This window comes from Syngnathus scovelli, chromosome 18, assembly GCF_024217435.2.
Source record: "Syngnathus scovelli strain Florida chromosome 18, RoL_Ssco_1.2, whole genome shotgun sequence".
Taxonomy (NCBI): Eukaryota; Metazoa; Chordata; class Actinopteri; order Syngnathiformes; family Syngnathidae; genus Syngnathus; species Syngnathus scovelli.
Window position 1 is genome coordinate 9,747,807 of NC_090864.1, and position 19,744 is coordinate 9,767,550.

General features: G+C 37.1%; 1 long non-coding RNA gene across 1 annotated transcript in view; it reads left to right on the forward strand.

Moving 5' to 3' along the window:
- Positions 1–1,316: 1,316 nt before the first annotated feature.
- LOC125986103 (uncharacterized) overlaps positions 1,317–19,744 on the forward strand; it is a 182,837-nt gene continuing 164,409 nt past the window's right edge. The window contains exon 1 of the long non-coding RNA XR_011085720.1: positions 1,317–1,684. This is a non-coding gene — a long non-coding RNA (uncharacterized lncRNA). The remainder of the gene's footprint in view (positions 1,685–19,744) is intronic.

Consider the following 19,744-nt stretch of genomic DNA (forward strand, 5'->3'; position numbering starts at 1 on the left):
ACCTAAAAAGTTTTTGTATTTTTAATATATGCTGCCAAACGAAATATCCAATGACCAAAAGATATAACACAAAATATGCAGTTTCATGATAAACATTTACTCTTCAACCATCCTCCAATGCATCAATAACAGTTTCAATTAATGCCTTGCTGTAATGATTTTTTATTTTTTATTTTCTTGAGGATGTTATTCACAGTCATCATTCAAGAGGAGAACTGAGTCTATTGTGGCACCTTCTGGATAAGTGCCACTTTTGTTCCTTCATTAATTACATTATCTGACAACCAAACTACTGTACATTATTTTCAGTATGACACCTGCACAATATTTATATTTTATTTGAAATAGCACCCGTCTTGTTTCAGTTATTACATTGTCAAGGGAATTGCAATGCAATAAAACTTGATAGTGGGTTTGCAATTTTTCTGTGGGTGGAACTTTGATTGAAGAGAAATTGCTTCTGTGAATGTAAATGAGTATACCCGACATTTACATCTTACAAGGTTGGCTGCACTTGTGGTCCCCTGATAACCACCTGCCTCGCTGTCATTCCACTCTGTCAAATGATCTTCTATTCCCTTTCAATGCTCTCATTTCCACTCACTCTTTTTTTCCATCCCACACGTCACCTGTCTCTTCCTGACCACCATCTCCTTGTCCTTCTACTTCTTACAACTCCAAGGCATAAAGGCACAGAGTGAATGTGTTGCACAACGACTGCAGCATCCATTCTTTTGTGTTTTGGTATGTGTTTGGATCTCAAGGCTCTGAACCAAAGTGAGTTACAAGAAGTTCCTTTTCAAGATACCAGTGTTCCTGCTGAGTTTGCAAAGCAGACTACTAAAGTAGAGACCTCATTCGAAACGCACATACATTTTGAATTTGCAGTCCCACTTAGGGGAGTCTCTCACTGTATTCAAGTAGGCCTTCTGTGTTATTTCTAGCCATGTGTTTTCTCAGAATCATCTGAATGTTTTAGAATCGTAAATTTTAAATGGCTAAATCCCTTTAGAGTCTAGAAACCGCACTATTTCTGATATCTGTTTCTGCTGCTTTTGTATCACAAAGCTTTCTTAAAACTATGATGCAAAAATACACCCCATGCAGAGTAATAAACAATCTGGAACTATCTAATATATATAATTAATATTTGTCATTATGAATGACTAATTTTGAATTATATTTTTTTTGTTAAAATTGCAGAAATTGCTTATTTCCTGTTCAAATACAAAAGCAAAACGCTTTGTTTTGCTGGTGGGACATAAAACTGCAGGCTCAGGTTGAGGCAGATATTACTCTGCCGCACTAAAGGGGGCGTACAAGAGTCAACAGGTAATTCATGCTTCCCCATTTGTTTGCTGTCAAGGTGGACGAGACAACGCCTGTCACAAACAAATCACAGATCTCTATTATTTTGCACGAAGTAGCTCCAAGTAAAGAGACTTTTGGGGGATTTGATGTGATGATAGACGAGCTCCTGCAGTAGCTTTGTATGTCTTGAGAGTGTTGGAGAAATACAGATGTGAAAAGTTTGTAAAACACATGACGGATCTGCTGTCAGAGCTTCATGGGGTGCAATCCCAAATTAAATCAAAGGTGCATCAATAAGGAGGACCTCTACAACAAAGTGATGAAGCTTTTTTATGATGAAGGATGGGTGCATGGACTTTATCTACAATTAAAGGTAAGACCACAAAGTGTGTGTGTGTGTTTGCGCGCGTGAGTAGAATGCTGATAAGAACTAACCAGCAGTAGAGCCTGGCTGCATCAATTTATTTTTTCTGTCTTCTCCAAATTCGAATAAGATCCCCCTTCCCCAACCAAAGTTACAAAACGTACTAATTCTAACAGCAGCCCTATTATATTAAGTCAACCCTTCCTTTTTGGTTTATATATTTATAAATCAGTGCCTCACCGTACGTCACTGTATAGTTATAGCAGTGGGAAGACAAGCACTGTTGCATCCCATGCCACCTGTAGGGGTCAGTGTTGTCATTCTGTCTTCACGCCTGTCTTTGCATTTAGCCCCTCCCCTCCCCTCCCCAGTGTTGAAGCATTGAGAAGCCTTGCTGTGTGCTCTGTGTAGCATCATGTCGTTCTATCTATCTGCTTTTGTCATACCAGTGCGGAATCGTGTATTTACATAAGGGGGATGGATGTGTGTGCGTGTCTTTGCAGGCCAACAGCAGCAGGGCACACAATTTGCTGTATTGTAACTCTTGCAATCCTCATTCATCTGCTGCTCATTCCTCTATATTGATCTGGCACTTTTTCCAAATATATTTAGGTAGGGAATAGGATCAAACAAGGCTTTCTACTTCTGAAACATTTTTGCTGTTATGTGTTTTTTGCCCGGTGGGCTCTATGCTGGTTGTTTGTTCCACTTTGAATTTCTTTCTTTTTAATGCTAAGTCAAACTTCCAAAAGGTGTTTTTTTTTTTTTATATTGTAATTTTCAACTTCACGTCAGCTCTTCAAAAACATCAATAGTGTTTCATTTTTCATTGCTGGACAAGCTGTCAAGAAAGATGGGTGGATGTTATGTACTGGATTGAATCCTACAATCTTTTGATCTAACACTTGAAAATTATATATATATATATTTTTTGGGGGCGAGAGGGGTGGTTCTTCCAGATTACATCATTTATCGATTTCTGGACAAGGGAGCAATGTGTAATATGTAATATTTATGATTCCACTAAAACGTGCTAAACAGCTTACTGCTCTCCAATGACCAAAATGGATGACGCAATTTTGATTTTAAGAAGTAAAGCTATCCTCTATTGCCCATGGAGAAGACTTTAGTTTTATTTGAAGAAATGGTAGCTCTCTCCGGTTGCTGCAGCGTACCGCTAATTTATCATTGCATATTTTTCACGACCAGCCTATTCTGCAAAGAAATATAATTTGTAAACTTTATGCAATAAAACACCGCGAACAGTTTTGCAAGCCGATAGCTTGCACATCAAATCAAAATCAAACAAGCCTTTAAATGCCTCACTGACAATATTTGACGCTGATGGCAGTTGATTGAACCCTTTGTCCCCTTACAGCCCCTGCCACGGTTACTAGAACAAATGAAGCTTAATAAAAGTTCAGCTACTAAGACCATCTCCTTGTGAATGCCCTCCAAGTCACAGCCCCAGTTTTTCCACTTTCTCTGCCACGCTCCATTAGTTTAGTCACATGCATTCCAATCACACTCTAACGTGCTGCCCTTTCAAGCCAATTACTTTTACGCTGTCACATTTATGTGTTAGCTCTCACTTTGCTGCTGTTAAACCATCATGACAGTGTTGTGAAAACAGTGACCCTCCTCCGCCCACACAGCAATTCCGCAGTCGTTACGACCTACGGATTGGTTGTGCCCTTATGTAAACAATGCTGCACTAAGTTCCAGTGGATGAAGTCCAACTTGCAGTTTCAGCTTGGTCAAGGTGTAAAATGTTATAAAACCCGAATGAGAATTAAATGGGTATAATAAAGTGATGAGATGGTTGAGTATTCTCCTGATTGACTTGTGTAATCACGTCTTAAAGCAATTCAGGCACTACTTTGCGGTTTGTTACTTAATGGTTGTAATATGTGTGCCGGAGCGTGTTGAATAATTTGCTTATATGCGTTGCTGCTCCATGTGGTTCATTAAAATGACCAAATTTTTTTTTTTAGCCCTTCTGTGGCGTTATAGATGCTAATATTATATTGGTTAGTTGGACACTGCTTAATTCTCTAATGTGAACTTTACAGTGAACTATTTTTCCTTCCTTGAAGGAAAGGGGGAAAAATAATTCGGTAAATTTTTATATGGTCTCACCATATTACGTTTTGGTACCTGCGGGTAGGTTTGGAACATATCCACTGTGATAAATGGGGTTTACTGTACATATATCAGCTATAGGAAGTTGAGTTTCGACGGCATAATGGGATTTCTCTGCTCAGTGCAACACTGGCAGCTGTGTAGAAAACTGAGAAATATGAACTTAAAAAAACAACTTCAGGTACAGTTGGGATAAGGAGTAACACAATGTAAAAAAAAAAATCAAACATTTCTAATGGATTGAAATGATCAGAGGTCATGATAAAGTTTAATTTTAAGAAGTAGCCACAGGCAATTTTATATTTGAATCTTGGATTAATGATATTTTTCCAGTGTTCAAGGTATTTTTTTAAATTATTCTTTTCAATTGTATTTATTAAATATGTAAGCACATTAAAGTTAAAAAAAAGCCCCAGATTATTCAATCATGCATTTATACATTTTATTTCCTCAGTACTTATTCTTATAGAAATACTTTTTCGTTTGTCTCTTGAACCAAAGCAGAAATTAACCTGCTGCAATTGATGGAATATGTTTGGCACGTTAAAGCTCAACAGAAAAGACGACATTTAAAAACCACCAATTTTACCTCTTTTTTGCCTTTATTGCTATGCATTCTACTCTTGTCAAAAAATTCCCCTTAAAAGCCATTTCAGCTCAATTTATCAAACCAGACAACATAGCCACAATTTTTCAGACATCATTTCCTACATCAAAAGTGAGCGCTAGGGAATCAGAAAACTAATATTCATGTCCAGGTGCAACTACACACTCACAACAACACATGAAATGTGAAAATAAGATAGTTGCTCTTTTCATGCTCAGGCTGGAACATCTCAGGAAAGGTGGAAAGGATGTTGAAAATGACATGACACTTGGGGCCATAAGCCTGCTGGGTCATTGAGTCATTTGCAACGAGTGAGAATTTTACAAGCTACCTTTAAAAATAAACCTTCTGAAAGCCGGGAGCTGAAAAAACTATATTTAAAAAAAGATATATAAAATCAAATAAAAAGTGCAGACAATACTTCAAGGATACATTTCTTTCATTTTAATTGCATTCTTAAAACTCGTACCGAGATTCCAAAGCGAAATACTTCTTGGTATATGAGATACTTCTATTAAACAAAATTCTGAGCAGATCCCGAAGCACTTGGCCTGCTGTATTTTTAACAAGCCCCCCATGTCGGTAAGAGGACATAATCCTCTGTGAGGAGGGCACAGGGCTCTACTTCCTGGCGATCTCTTCCACTATTTTTGATCCCTGCGAAGTGAAACTTGGTTTTAAAGCTGGAAAAAGTCTTGCACTCTGATCTCTCGCCAAACATTCAAGAATATTATTCTGCTGCACAGTTGCATCATGTTTACACAACTGATCATGTTATTGAAATGAACAGATGAGTTTTTTTTTTTTTTTAAGAGCGACTAGAAAGTTTCCCAAACCAAGCATTCTTTTTTTGCCCTGCAAACCAGCCAGCCTCACTTGTGCATTTCAGATTCTCCTTCATCCGCACATCAAATGAGCGGAAAGCCAGCTAGTCACACTTGCAGAATCTCGACGTGATGTATAATTGAACAGTGAAAAGGTACGAGTGGTTAAGAACATTCATGAGGAATTATATCACAGGTGTTATGATCCAGAAATCAAAAGAAATTTTGAATGTATTGTTTTCAAATGCATTTTCCCATACGAGCATTTTAACTTGTTTGGCTGACCCTCATAATGTTAAATGTGATTATGATTTATTTTTAATTGAAAATAAAACCGCTGTAGCAGCTGGAATATTAAAACAACAGAAGGGCCGAATTTGTCGAGGTTACATTTTACAGCAGGCAAACGTGAATATGCTTCTCCCCGAGAGTTTTCATAATCTTATATAAGCTTTCTCATCAAATTATCTGAATTAATTTCCTATAGAATTTAAAAAACATGTCATTCCCAATTTACGTGTGTGGTAAAAAGTAAAAAATTACAAGGGCGCAGATTAATAAAGTTACAAAGATAATAATAATAATTCTTGTGATTAGTTCAGTATCAGCATCTTCATGTTTGATTGTTATAAGTCAAGCACTTTGTTCTCAAGATAAAGATCAGACCATAAAGCAACATTTCTCCATGGTCAATATAAGCAACCATATCAAAGATAGCATGCTAATACCGCTGTGAACCCCCGTTGCACTCGTCTAAATTTGTTAGGTTGCTTTAGGCTAATATCACATATGAATACTAATTTGAGACCCTCATCTAGTACCCTTGACATTATCCCCACAAGACTGCTCAGAGAGATAATAGGGGCCGGGCCGCACACTCCAATGGGCGCTCGATTATTAATAGCGCCCATTTCTGGACGACCATTAGTACATGTGTTCAACTGCTGATTGAGCAACCTAGCCCAAAAAAAAATTTGCCGACATAAAAATAAAGAATGATTAGAATGCCTGGACTACCATAATGCATATAGAATTTTGTTTTTTAAATGGGTTCAATATATTTCTGTCTGAGTCAATAGCATCAGTGTGATGTCACCGATATGGCGGTTTTAGTTTGATAAAACTCCTCAACGAGCGAGACTCTTGGCAGACATGAATCGGCCGCTGTTATCAAACATGACAAATGTGTTATCACACAACACAAGAGGCTCGGGAATGATTCATCATTCACTGCGCACTCAACCCCTGCATGTAGTTGCACTCATTGGAAATTAATTTGCCATCATAACCGTCAAAGGCACGTTTAACAGGGCTACTGACATAATTATAGCGTTTGCAAAGGACACATCATATCCATTCTCATAACCTGTCAGAATTATACCAATGGGTGAACCGCTATTATCTTGCAAGGAACTCATGTTAAACAAGGAGAATATATATTTATTTGATTTAATGTACGTGACAATGACAACTTTAATAGCAGAATACTTCAAACACTGATGTTCTTGACAAAAAAAAAAAATGGTTGTGCTTCTTCAGACTATAAAGAAGGAACAAAAGATAAAAAATCTCTTTTTAATGTCATGCTTGAAATACTTCAATACATTTCAGTGCAATATTGGTACAGAGGGGCGGGATATATGAAATATTTTCCTGAAAACTAAAAGAAAATCAGGAAGAGCTGTTTGAAAATTTAAAATCAATTTAATGTGAAAGCTAATATTTTTTGCAGTACAGTATTTCGCAGGATGGAGTCATCAACGTGTTCAAGCAAACAAAACATTCTCAGTTTGCGAAAATAAACACAACTTTAAAAATAGTTTGATTTATTCCCACTCCGCTTGACTTCATTGTCTTCCGTCACAAAGATTGTCATCATTGTTTGATGAATACAGATTAGATGATGAATGGATTTGGAATTAAAAAAAAAAGGGTTTGAATGTTCAAGATGAACAGACACGCTTCATTAAAAAAAAGTGCAGGCAAACTCGATGGAGAGCTCCCAAATCGGGATTGCTCATTTAATCAGCAAAGCATAACGAAAGCTTCTGAGAGGAAGCAGTTGATTGAGTTAAAGTTGAACTTAATCAAAGAGATTGTATTTATCAGATACTGCATAGTATAAGCAACCAGATTAACCCCTGATTTTTTTTTTTTTTTTTATCAAGTTCATCGTTGCATTAGAATAAAAGCTACACATTTCATCACACTATAAATGTCAAGGGGCTGCTAAACAGCCCAACTTGCACAAATTTGCACATTAAAATCAAAAATAATCACACTTGTGTTGAAATCATGTGGAAGGAAACCCAGAAATTGGAATGAAGACATCTCTTGTGTTGTTTGCAGCTTGGGATCATGTGTCGACTTAAGAATTCTGTCCCTAGTGTTTGGATATTTGCCCATGGCCCAATTTATTAGTCACTGGTTGTTTTTAAAGCCACTGAAACCTATCTTGAGATCAAATGCCGGCCTCCTTCTAATTCTGAAACCTTGACTGGGTGTTTTCCATCTATTGACCATTACAGATCAATTTGACAAAACGTTAAATGATGCCCTCGCTCCCTTTGCCCTTGAAGACTTTTTACTCATGAAAATTCACTTGAGTTTTTAGAGAAATGGAAGGGCACTTAAGATGGTTGCGAGGATCCCCCGAGGAGGGCCCCAGGCAAGGAATGGAGGGCATGTTAAACCACAATCAGTCAGGGTTCCATTTGTAGTTTTTTTTTTTTGAAAAATGTTTTTTTTAGACTCTCCCTTGTGTCAGACGAAGTAACTTGAATCAATTGGGCTGAGGAAAATTTGCCTCATCATTTTTTTAATTATTAAATCACTTTATGAACTTGTGTAACAATCTCCACCGCTGCAGTCAATCTTAACCACCAAATCATCAAGACAGCTATACATTGCCATGAAAACGTTACAAAGAAATGTATGGAAACAAATGCGACCCCTAAAAAAAAAAAAAAAAAACAATATCCATAAACGCGACTGCTGGTGAGGAGCACAAAAGTTTCTGTTCAATACAATCATCCGGTTATTGAGCTGAAAAGAAGCTCCGACTATTATTTGCGCTTTCTTTGTATGGAGGTAGAACTTTTCAACATTTCAAACAACACTGGAAAAACACAAAATATGTCAATAAAAAAAAAAAAGCGGGTGAACAGAGTGACTATAGAATGTGATGTCCTTGAGTCTCAATGGGGTTTGTTTCAGTGTATAAACACACGGACAAGCTATCCATGACACAATTACAGTATATCCATTCTTGATGCTTGCTAGATGATTAACTTGTATAACTGTGATAATTTCTACAATGCTAGGAGCAAATAATAAAAAGCTAATACGTACGTAAAGAACATTTTTTTTGGTTAAATGGAAATGAAGCTTCAAATTTGCTTCATGAAATAAAACAGGTAAAAGATACAACTGGTTCATGAAGCAAATTTGAAGCTTCATTTTCCCCATCACATACAGATTGTTCCAAATAATTATTATGAATTCTTTACAAATATAACTGCTCATCTAGCTGTCTTCTTTGAATAGTGACAATTAAATCAATTCAAGGCTTCACAAATACATTCAAAACTCGATCTACTGCATTTACTCTGATCGAATTGAATGTCTCTCAAGTCTAACTTGCCTACAGGGAATAGAACCGATAAAGTTTGAAGCTGCTCCCAACACCCTCTATTGAAATAAGTGCTATTAGGCTGACACCAGTTTAAGGAAGGACACCTAAGTGGCCCTTTGAGATAGAGCTGCTGTTTGGACACTATCAGCAAATTAGATGAGGAGCTGTTGATGTGGAAAAAAAAAAAAGACAAACCTAGTCATTTACAGGTGTGGAGGAGGGGGGAGGAGTGCTTAAAGAACAGATGGATTTTAAGTGAGGAAAGTTGGGCAAGGTCGAAGGTAGTCGTGGAGCAACTATGTAATTGCATTTAGCATGGCGATGGAAAAATCTTGCTGATCTAAACTTTGAGAGTAGCTCAACCTGTATTTTAGCTCCCCACCTAAACATCATTCTCACCACTCCTTCCATTATATCATAACCCTCAAAAAGCTGCTCAACCTGTGGGGTTTAGCACTTTGCTCCACATAAAGCTGTCACAAAGCTGTGGGATGTCTTCTCCCCTCATCATTTCTTGAGTAGCTTTCTCCGCACTCCTTTTTCCCTGGGTGTAAATCTTTTATATTGACTCGGCTCACTAACTTTTGGCCCCCGTCTACCGTTCTTGGAGAGGCTGAGGTCTGTCTGGAGTTGTTGACAGCGCTTTTCTCCAAAAAAGCGATACTTCAGGACTTTTTTTTTTTATATATTGGTTTGTACTTTGCACAACAGCTCAAGAAAGAGCATCTTTGATGCTTGGCCATTTGTTCTGAACTGTAAAAAGTGTATTTTGGGGGATTTGTGAGAAGTAAGCAAAACTTGTTCACCGCTGCATCGTAGCCTAAGGCTTTGCCCGTGGCTTGAATAGGAGGAGGGTGCTTTAACCTCACGAGTCTCGATAACATCCTCACCGTATTCACGATGATGAGAAAAATAATTCGGGCTGAAAAGTATCCTTCCCATTTAGCAGTCTCTGTAAACATAATTCAGGACAATTCAAAACAGTCAAGGAGCATGGAACGTTTATTATAGGCTCAAATTTTCAGGATCTTCTTGAGAGGTTTAAGATACCCAGCAAGGCCAAGCTTGCTGAAGTTATGGTGCTCAGAATTTTTCCTCTTACAATACAAAAACAATGGCACGGCTTTATAATTCAAGTTTAACACCTATAATTTGACACTTAACAGCATTTTTGCCGTCGTTAAACACCGAGTGGTGTCTTAATGAAAAGCCTTCTTGGCATTGAACGTCGCTCGTAATAAGCGTATATTTATAAATTATTCTTGTAAATGTGAAATGAAATTTTTTGAAGCCGGTGTGCATTTTCAGCCAATTGTGCACAGTTAGGGAGATTAGGTGCCAGTTTTTTGGAAGTGAGAAATACAAAAAATGGATGATAAGTGAGTGTTGCCACATTGCTGAGTTCCAAATGTACTGCAGACATGAATTGCATTCATTAAAATGTTTAATCCCATTCTATTTTTTTTTCTCCAATTTCCTCTTTTTAATTTATAACGCATCCTCCTCAATGTGCCAGTGTCGGGGTTTATTTGGCCACCTTGAAGATACCGCTCAATAAAATCGCAATGATTAAGGAGTTTAGTCGACTAAATTGTCCTTTGCCTGTTTGGTTTAATTGCTATGCAAGATCAGAGAAACTTAGAAGAACTTTGTTTATTTGACCTGCATTTGCTCCAAAATCAATAAGCTCTACCTGGAAGTCATTATCACCCAGCGTGCTTGCAAAATGTGACGATGATCCCCGATAAACACTCTCACTTTGGAGTTGAAATTAATCAAATCATCTCGCGTCATTTCTCAAATTAGTTGGACTCACAGTCACTAGGTGGCGCTCTGCACCAATGGGACAATATTAAAGACGGTTTTCCCTCTCAGTATGGAATTTCTGTAGCATACATGTGTTCTATATTCCCAATTGCATTAATCAACATATCAATTTGGTAAAGGCTATGTCAGGGTTATCCTAAATGCAATTAAGCTGTCATGAATAATGCTTCTTCATAAATGCACGTCAATTTAATGTGAATAATGATCCACACATAAGAAAAAAAAAAATCGGATATTTAGAGTGGACAATGTAGGACAACACTTAGCTAATGTGTCAAGGTTAAAGAGAAACCGTTTAAATATTAGGATTTAATTTGCTTCTGTGTCTGCTTCCTCAGGATATTATTTTCCGTAGCTGTAAATTTAACTACCGGTATTAATCATAAATCCAATTCTAAGGATACAATCAATAATTTGGCTAATTCCCTGTTTCTCTGAGGCCATCTAATTAAAATCTAATTATTGTTATTTAGTGCAAGATCTGATTTCAACTGGGATCCAAACTTTTTGAAAGCTGCCAAAATATCTCCCATATAACACGTTTATTAAGAGTGTTATAAAATGTTGGCCTGAGTGGATAACTTGAAGCTCACATTTGCTGAGTGAGTTAGCATCACTCTCCAGCATTATGCGGCGGGCCTTTTACTCACACCGCCCACTAGATTTAGCCTAAGTGCTCTCCACATCATCAACACAGTCAGTAAAGCTGCCATATGTGTCTATCTGCACTTTTCAAACCAGTTAATGTTTTGAGAGAGTCTGCAATTACAAGAGTCTTATGGCTCCTCTGCGTTTAATAAGCAACACCAAGTGCCTCGGTTAACAATTCTGTAGTTTGAAATACACTCGATCCCCCCCTGATGTACTGTAGATAATCAAGATAAAGACACACAGCTTAAAAAATTTCAAATAAAACTTTATCAATTGTGTCATTAGCTGTATGAACAACTGCTCGATTAGATCCATGTAAAAAGTCGGCAAGCTTTCCAAGAAATTAAAACAATGGTGTTAATTGAAACAGTTATTTACTAATAAAAAATTGGAATAAAATCTCCAAAGCATTAAAAAAAATATTAATTCACTCATTCACTGCCTCATTAAATTATTTCAGCTATTAAAGGATGGATTGGTATAATTTAATTTAAAATGTTTTGATTATTTACTAATAAAAAATTGGAATAAAATCTCCAAAGCATTAAAAAAAAAAAATTAATTCACTCATTCACTGCCTCATTAACTTATTTCAGCTATTGAAGGATGGATTGGTATCATTTAATTTAAAATGTTTTGATTATTTACTAATAAAAAATTGGAATAAAATGTCCAAAGCATTAAAAAAAGTATTAATTCACTCATTCACTGCCTCAATAACTTATTTCAGCTATTGAAGGATGGATTGGTATATTTAACCAAGTTGTTTAGCATCACTGGGAAACTCGAAAAGCTGTATATGTTGTCATGGCAACCGCCGCATCTGGGAATTTAACTCCACACCGGTCAAGTATTCGCGTACAAGCCGACGGTTAGGAATCCATCAACGTTCACACATGTGACACCCTTAGGACTTGAACGGCGAAACTGAACAGTCTGGGTTTTGTGTTCGCTGGCATGACGTGGCGAGCGGGGAAGAGTCACTCCAACGTTTCAATTGCTTTTGCACAGCTGATGCCCGAGGGAACTTTGTCAGAGAACACCAGTAGCATTTTATATGACTCAAATGATTTAGGATGAAGCAGAAAAAATAATCATTTACTCTCAAATATGATTTCATGTCTTGTCTTTCAATGTCTATACAAGAACACGATTGTAAACAACATTGGGTCTGAAAAAATTATGCAATAAAAAAAAATCTAGTTTTAGATGGGATGATTGTGAGTTTGCACGCTTATAATTTGTCTGTCCAGCTATGATTGCCGTTATTGTGTGTTCAAAGTGCCGTAATGAAAGCACCCCATTGCGCAACACCTCGTTGGTCATTGTCTCGGCTATGGGTACATCTGCTTGATGGTGATCAGAGGAAGAACAGCAACGTTGCCTCGGGAATTTGCACAGCGCAGCTGTTGCAATAATCACTTGGCAACATTTCCCAGCAGTCCAATATGGCGGCTTTCTCTGAAACTGAGCACACAACAATGAGTTCAGAAAAACTCTTGTCACGAGTTGCACCTTTCCAATAAGCAACAGTATTTGAGGTATGAGTGGATACAGATTGAACTGAACAGGGGGATTGAGCGAAACAGTTAATAATGCTTATAGATGCTACGAGATGGTGGAAAAAGCAGGCGTCAAAATGAAAAAAAATTCGATTAATCGACAACAAATTGATTAAATTAACACCCTCGTTTTTAATAATCGAGTAATCCTTTAAAGCCATTTTTTAAACTAAAGATTGTCCTAAACTTCTGATTTTAGTCTCCCAAAAGTAACTGATTTCTCTAGTCCTTTGTGAAAGCACTTTATTTTTTGTGTTGAATTAAAATAAGACATTTGCAAATATCCGCTTTTACGTTGGAAAGCAATTTCCACCAATTTTAATTCAGTCTCCACGAAGTAAGGACCGGTTCTTATGAAAATGTCTTTTTAGTGCTCTTCCACTGCTGCTGGGAGCTATTCCCTTCTTGATTGGAACTTGTGCTGCTAGAAAAAAGAAAAAAAAAACTCAAAAATAGTCAAATTGCTCATTGAGTCGGTGGTAATTCCCACTCTAAATGAAACACCTGGCTCGGAATTACTTTATTCATCTGCACTCTGAACTCTCAGATGGCAATATTATCATTCAACTTCTCATCCTAAGAAAATAAGTTTAAATTCACGAGCAATGTAAATATGTAGATGCACACAGAAATATTGCATCAGGGCATTTATGGAAAACTGTGATTTCAATTTTGATTGGACATTATTCTCATCACATGATAGCTCATCCATCAATGTTGGAAGTGAGGTTTTACGGCTCAACTGGGATAATGTGGGTTAAACGGTCTTGGATGACTGGTGATGGATGGACGTTGATTATCTAATATGGTTTCCGAGGCAGTACTCGAGTAAATTGGCAATGCATCGTTGAGGTTGCACATTTGATAAAACTGACTTGTTTGCTTTGTTCACAAGCTTGTGTATGAATGGATTATAAAAAGAGGATTAGAGCACAACTAATATTCCATATATTGTTTTGTTGCCGATGATGATTGGCTGTTAAACATTCACAGACCTTGAATTAGGATCACGTAGCCATGGGGGCTTAATTAATTGAGTTAAAGGGGACTATTAGGTTCTTGGCAGAGGCACCGATTGTGTTGTTCAATTTTTGCTCCCTAGGAAATTTAGGCGGTAGAAGCAAGCCAAAAAAAAAAAAAAAAAAGACAGTCAAGGATGAAGAGGCTGCAAAACAGAGAAGAGGCAATGAGAGAGTGAGTTAGGAGGGTTGACAATTGGAGAATGGAGCTTTCTTCGGGTTATATTTGAGGTCTTTTTGACAGCTGGATTCCCTTTGCTCCCTATTCTTTCAGACCTTATCTATCAGTCTTGGCTAGAAAGTGTAAGAAAGAAAGTAAAACTGATGAAGAGCATAACCTCAGACACTCTCTGTTTAGGCTGTGCTCCCTCCAAAAGAGACGGAGGATGTGCAAAAGGAATACTTGCATTCCAAGTCTTGTTTTATTCCTCAACTTTTCATTGTGATGCTTAAGATCTACTCTTCAAAAAAAATGTCAGTTCTTATCACAGAAGAATCAGACATACACACATAATATATATATATATATTAAAAATATATATTTAAATATATATATTTAAATATATATATTTAAATATATATTTAAATATTTTTTAAAAATATTTTTATATTATTTTACATATTTTTTATATTATTATATATTATACACACACACTATACTGTATATTTTTAGATTCAATCATTTCTTCACACAGAATTCAAGTACTGTGTATACAATGTAATTCCAGGGGTCCGCATGACATTTTCATTTTCTATTCAGGAGATGGAGCCCGATGAGTACATCATGAGGTTGTCTAAGTTCAGTTCAATATAATCAACTGAAACATGGATGTCGCTTCTCCTGTCTAAACATTTGTAAGTGAGGACTTGGATAATATTTGTTCAATCACAGCTGACAAATTTCAAATGAATTTTTCTTCCAAAGGGAATGGGGTGGATAGCTCAAGTTGAAAGAAAAAAAGAAAAATTCATCGGTCAGGTTTTTCAATATGGCAAAAAGGGGAGAAAATGAGTCATCTTGCTTATGCAACGGTTCATTAATTTGCTGCGTGAAATTAAAAGATCCAATCAAGTGTGGAATATCATAAGACTAGTCGCTCGGAAGGCTAGCAGACAACCATGTGACAATCTATCATTATTCATGACAGGGGAGTTACCTATTGTGAGATAAAGTTTTGTGTGTTTGGCAGGTGATGCATCAGGGTGGGTAAGCAACGCTCTGAGGCATATATAAATCAATGATAATGCTTTTGGCTGCCATCTTGGCCTTTTCAGATATTCTGCACTGCTCAACAAGAGTGGCATATAGCAAAGAGAGCAGACTTGTGTTTATCACTCCCTGTTCATCCTTTCCACTGTCTGCCACATTCAGCATGGGATTTAGCCTCATTTCACCGAGTTGATTCACTCACTTCAGTGCCAGCAGAACTTGTTGAATTATGGAAATGAAAAAAAAAAAAAAAAGGCTTGCCGCAACTAACAGCTTTGTGAGCTAGGAGTGTTTGCTCAGAAATGATCACCTTTACATCTGTGGGTGTTAACAGGAATTTGATTGTTGTTGCAACAAAAAAGACAAACAGATGGCAATTATTTTTATCTGCACTCTGAGGTGTGACAGATTCAACCCCAGAGTTCCTTTAATTACATATTACGTACGCTTTTTTGATTACAGATGACATAGATGATGAGCAAATACGGTAAATAGATGGATGGATGCAATTTTGAATATGTCTCTGGTCTAATATACCAACATCATAAGTGGTCAAATATTCCATCAATTTACCAGCGGCACTTAGCTCCGGAAGGACACTTTAAAAATATCGCCGATACGAACAAGACAGCTGACACCGCACACCGCTCTTAAATTTGTCAGTTGGAAAGATGCAATAAATTCCAGACAGGAGTCTTTCTGCGGAGTGACTGCTACCGTATCACTTTTATCTAAAAATCAATGGACGGTCATCATAGCGTTATCTCCTGTCGGCTTAACCTAGATACACGATCCTAATTAGTATTCTTATGGAATATAACAAATAGAATATTTTGTTTTTACAATATGCACATTCTGTGCTAACTAAATTAACAACCAAAATAGGTTTTAATCGTCACCATCATTAAATATATTTATGATGAAATCACACATGAATACACTCGTGAGAGCATCTGACAGTTCCTGCCTGAAAGCAACATAGCTGTAGCAACTCTGATACTTCATCAAGATGACCCATGACCCTGGGAATGTGTCTTAGACTCTTTTAGAGTGCTCCTAATTGATTTGAAAACTAACATAGAATCCTGGAACTTTTCTGACACACCTGGTGTAAATAAACAGGAACCCTATATTGACTTTTGGCTCAATCTCCCTTGAAATGATCATCAGTTTCTGTCTGGGAGATCAGCAAGGCTCTCTTTTCACAGCACTTTCACACATTTTAAATGTAAGTTAAATTTGATATTTTCTGATGCGGCAAGATGGTTTCAGGAGGTGTTCTGAATTTAAAGCATCTCTTTGGAATAGAGCCTTCTATGACCTCTGGGCTCCCATCGATCAAGAAATGATCCTCATGGAGTACAAGATTAAAAGGTTGATATATAGTTTAGTAGAATATTTTCTTCTTCATGGGAGGGAGAAACCTGGAAGGCTTCGAGTGTGGCTACTTAGAATAACAAACTGTTAAAAGTGTTTTCCTAAGATGCAAACTTTTTCCTCGGGATTAGTTTTTCCAATTTGTATCAATCTACCTATGACTGTAGAGTGCCTAAATAAATCAGTTCATTTTTCATGACGCCCTCTTAAAATAAATTCTAGCTAATAGGATAATCCATGAATCTCAGCAAGTTTAACATCTGCCACATTGTAGACAGGAGCGGTCTGCTGAACTGAAATGATGAATTTACTGTCAGTAGAAGCAGATAAGTGTGTCTTTTAGTATTCGTGTGGCTTTCAAGGTGAAGTCATTTATTTTAAATGATAAATCAACTTTGAAATGGAATACATCATGGATCCTATTTCGCTCCTTATATGGCGAACTGAGTCGGCACGCGTCGGCACACTAATTGACAACTGTAATTAGGCAGATAGATAATTGATCTACTTTTTAATTTTTTTTTAAAAATAAATCAACTAATTATTTTTGGTTTAATATTCCCCAACGCAAGCATAGTGTACACGAACATTTTGTTTGTCTCCGCTGTGATCCTGTTTGACACCTATTTGTATTTGTATGCTTTTCATCTCTATGTATACGACATATTTACATATATAGTGTATATCAGATAAGTAACACCTGTGGAGTGCAAGCCACAATAGGTCATCACAATAAGCTTTACATGCCCATTACAATTCCCTGCCAGGTTTTTTGTGACAATGATGGGAAATCTAGCAGACTCACTGACTCCTCAGCCATACAAATGATGTGAGGTGCAACAAAGACTAGCTGCGTGTGTCCGTGACATATATTAAGACAAAAAAAAAATCAATTTTCAACTCAGAAGTACAGTCTTGCGCACCATCAAACAAATGCACAATTTTAAACGGCATTAGATGAAAATTGCAATCTGGGTTATAATCAGTCATTTATCGCATGGTTGATGAAAGAAAAATAGTTACAAAATCCTTTCCCAGGGCTTTCTTCCACGCGACGCATTATCCTCCATGTTGTATCCAAACATATCTCAAATGGAGGAGATTGAGGGCTTTGCGCCATGATCATCCTTGAACTACAGAGGTGGGAATCCTTTTATTTTAGAGGAAAACCAAATCCTTGCTCAAGCCCTTGACATAAAAAGAAACACATGAATGAAGAGCAGTAGGAGGTTGAAAAGCCGAGGGAGAGGTTGGTGCTGATAAAGAAAGGCACGGATTATTTCTCTTCATGGTGGCCTTTTGCTTATTTGTCAAATCTCTGACTAAACAAAAAAAAAAAAAAAGCTTGGTGTTGAATATTGATGCATTTTGGAAATTGATGATTGAAGCTTCCGACATTTTTTACAGGCATAAAATATTTTTCTTTTACACCACCGATTTTTTTTATTGTTACTCAGCCAAGTATCATTGTAAGTAGCCGATGTCGGATTTATATATTGACATAGACTTTGACAAATTATAATGGCCACGTTCCAACGCCAAGCTGCATGTTAGGCCTCTGGGAACAGATCTGGCAGCTCGTGTGAACATACGTGCATGTCCCAGATGGAATAAAAATATGCCACTCCGTGTGCAATATCCTTGCAATTCACACTGATTAAATAACAGCAAGATCTGTGTCATGTGTGAGGGGACTGAGAGCCGGGGACATCCGCTGAGAGATTTGAGCTTAAAGTCATACCCACAACAAATGTCGTGCAGGCTGGAGAAGGGAAAGTTAAAATAAACGTGTATATTGATAATCTGATTAAAAGTCATGAAGGTGGTGAATCAGAAAGTCATTATGAAATTAAATAAATATGTAAAGCCAATTTCTATACTGGTACATTTTTAAAAATTTTTTTTTTAGTATTTTGAGTTGTCCTGAAGTCACCCCTTTTTGATATTTTGTGTTGAGAGTTGATTAGATTGAGAGAAGATTAACAAGTGTAGCCTAAATCTGAGGTCAAAACGACATGTCGGAGTAGGTTTACATGCAGGACCTCATTTTTAGTAATTGCGTGTACATTTTCTTTTTTTTTCTGGGGAACCTGCAAATAAATTTATAACCAAGTCTTTGAACGATTACACCTCCGAGATTCCTAACTACCCTCCTTAATCATAAATTACATCTAATTAAATCAACTGCCCGTAAAAAAAAGTCCAAAACTTTCCTCCTTCCTTAAAGAACAGCAAACCTTCAATAAAATATGGAAGGTGTTAGATTGACTCAGCGGGGAGGTAGTCACGGGTTAAAGAATTAATTAGCTTCCACTGTCCCGATGTCTTTCTCTCCCTGAGCGATGCTCTTCTCTGATCATTAAGGATTTGACACCCTTATCTTCTCCTTTGGCCGCTCTCATCATCATCGGTGCTTGGCCAGAGCAATTAGATGATGATTTGTCCAAAGATACTCCAAGGATATTATAAGGAAGTCACAAGCCATCAGGCACTCTTGTAGCACTCTGGCACGATCCTAGTGATCTCGTGATATGGAAATCTCTGTCATTGATTGAAGCTGTGTCTTTTGAAGCATGCTTCTAATCTCCGGCAAGACTCTATCTAGGCTTCTATGATATCAACTTCAAATAAAATACCAAATCATCTTTTGTAACCCCTGAAAAATAACGACGCTCCCTATTTGTTTCATTTGACGTTTTAGAAGATATTTTGAATTCTGCAAGTATATAATCAGAAGTCAACAATCTAAGTTTAGTTTTGAAAACAACCAGGAACATGCGGCGGAATCCCAAACGTTGCTCTCTTTAAAAACGATTCAATATTTATGTAAGCCCGTCAACATCTTTTTTTTTTTCCAGGAGTAAAGTAGCTGTCGTATCACCACAGTGCAGATTATCGACTTGGCATTTGTGACTTAATTATTTGAACCTGTCTGCCTTATCTCCTCTACCCCAACTCCTTCCTCGCCGCATTGCCCACTTCACCTCCTACATAGATCAACCTTGTCAAACCCCTCTGGTCTCTTACACATATCACTTTTGACTGGCGAATCAATAAATGAATTACTTTTATGAAACGGCACGAGAAGTGATGAGGGCTCGGTGGCTGCCTCAAGCCAACCACTTAACATTTTAATCTTCGCAGTGTCTCGTATGGATCAGCAAGTTAAGGAAAATCGGACACCGTAATGTTTTTTTTTTTAATTAGAAGCCATGT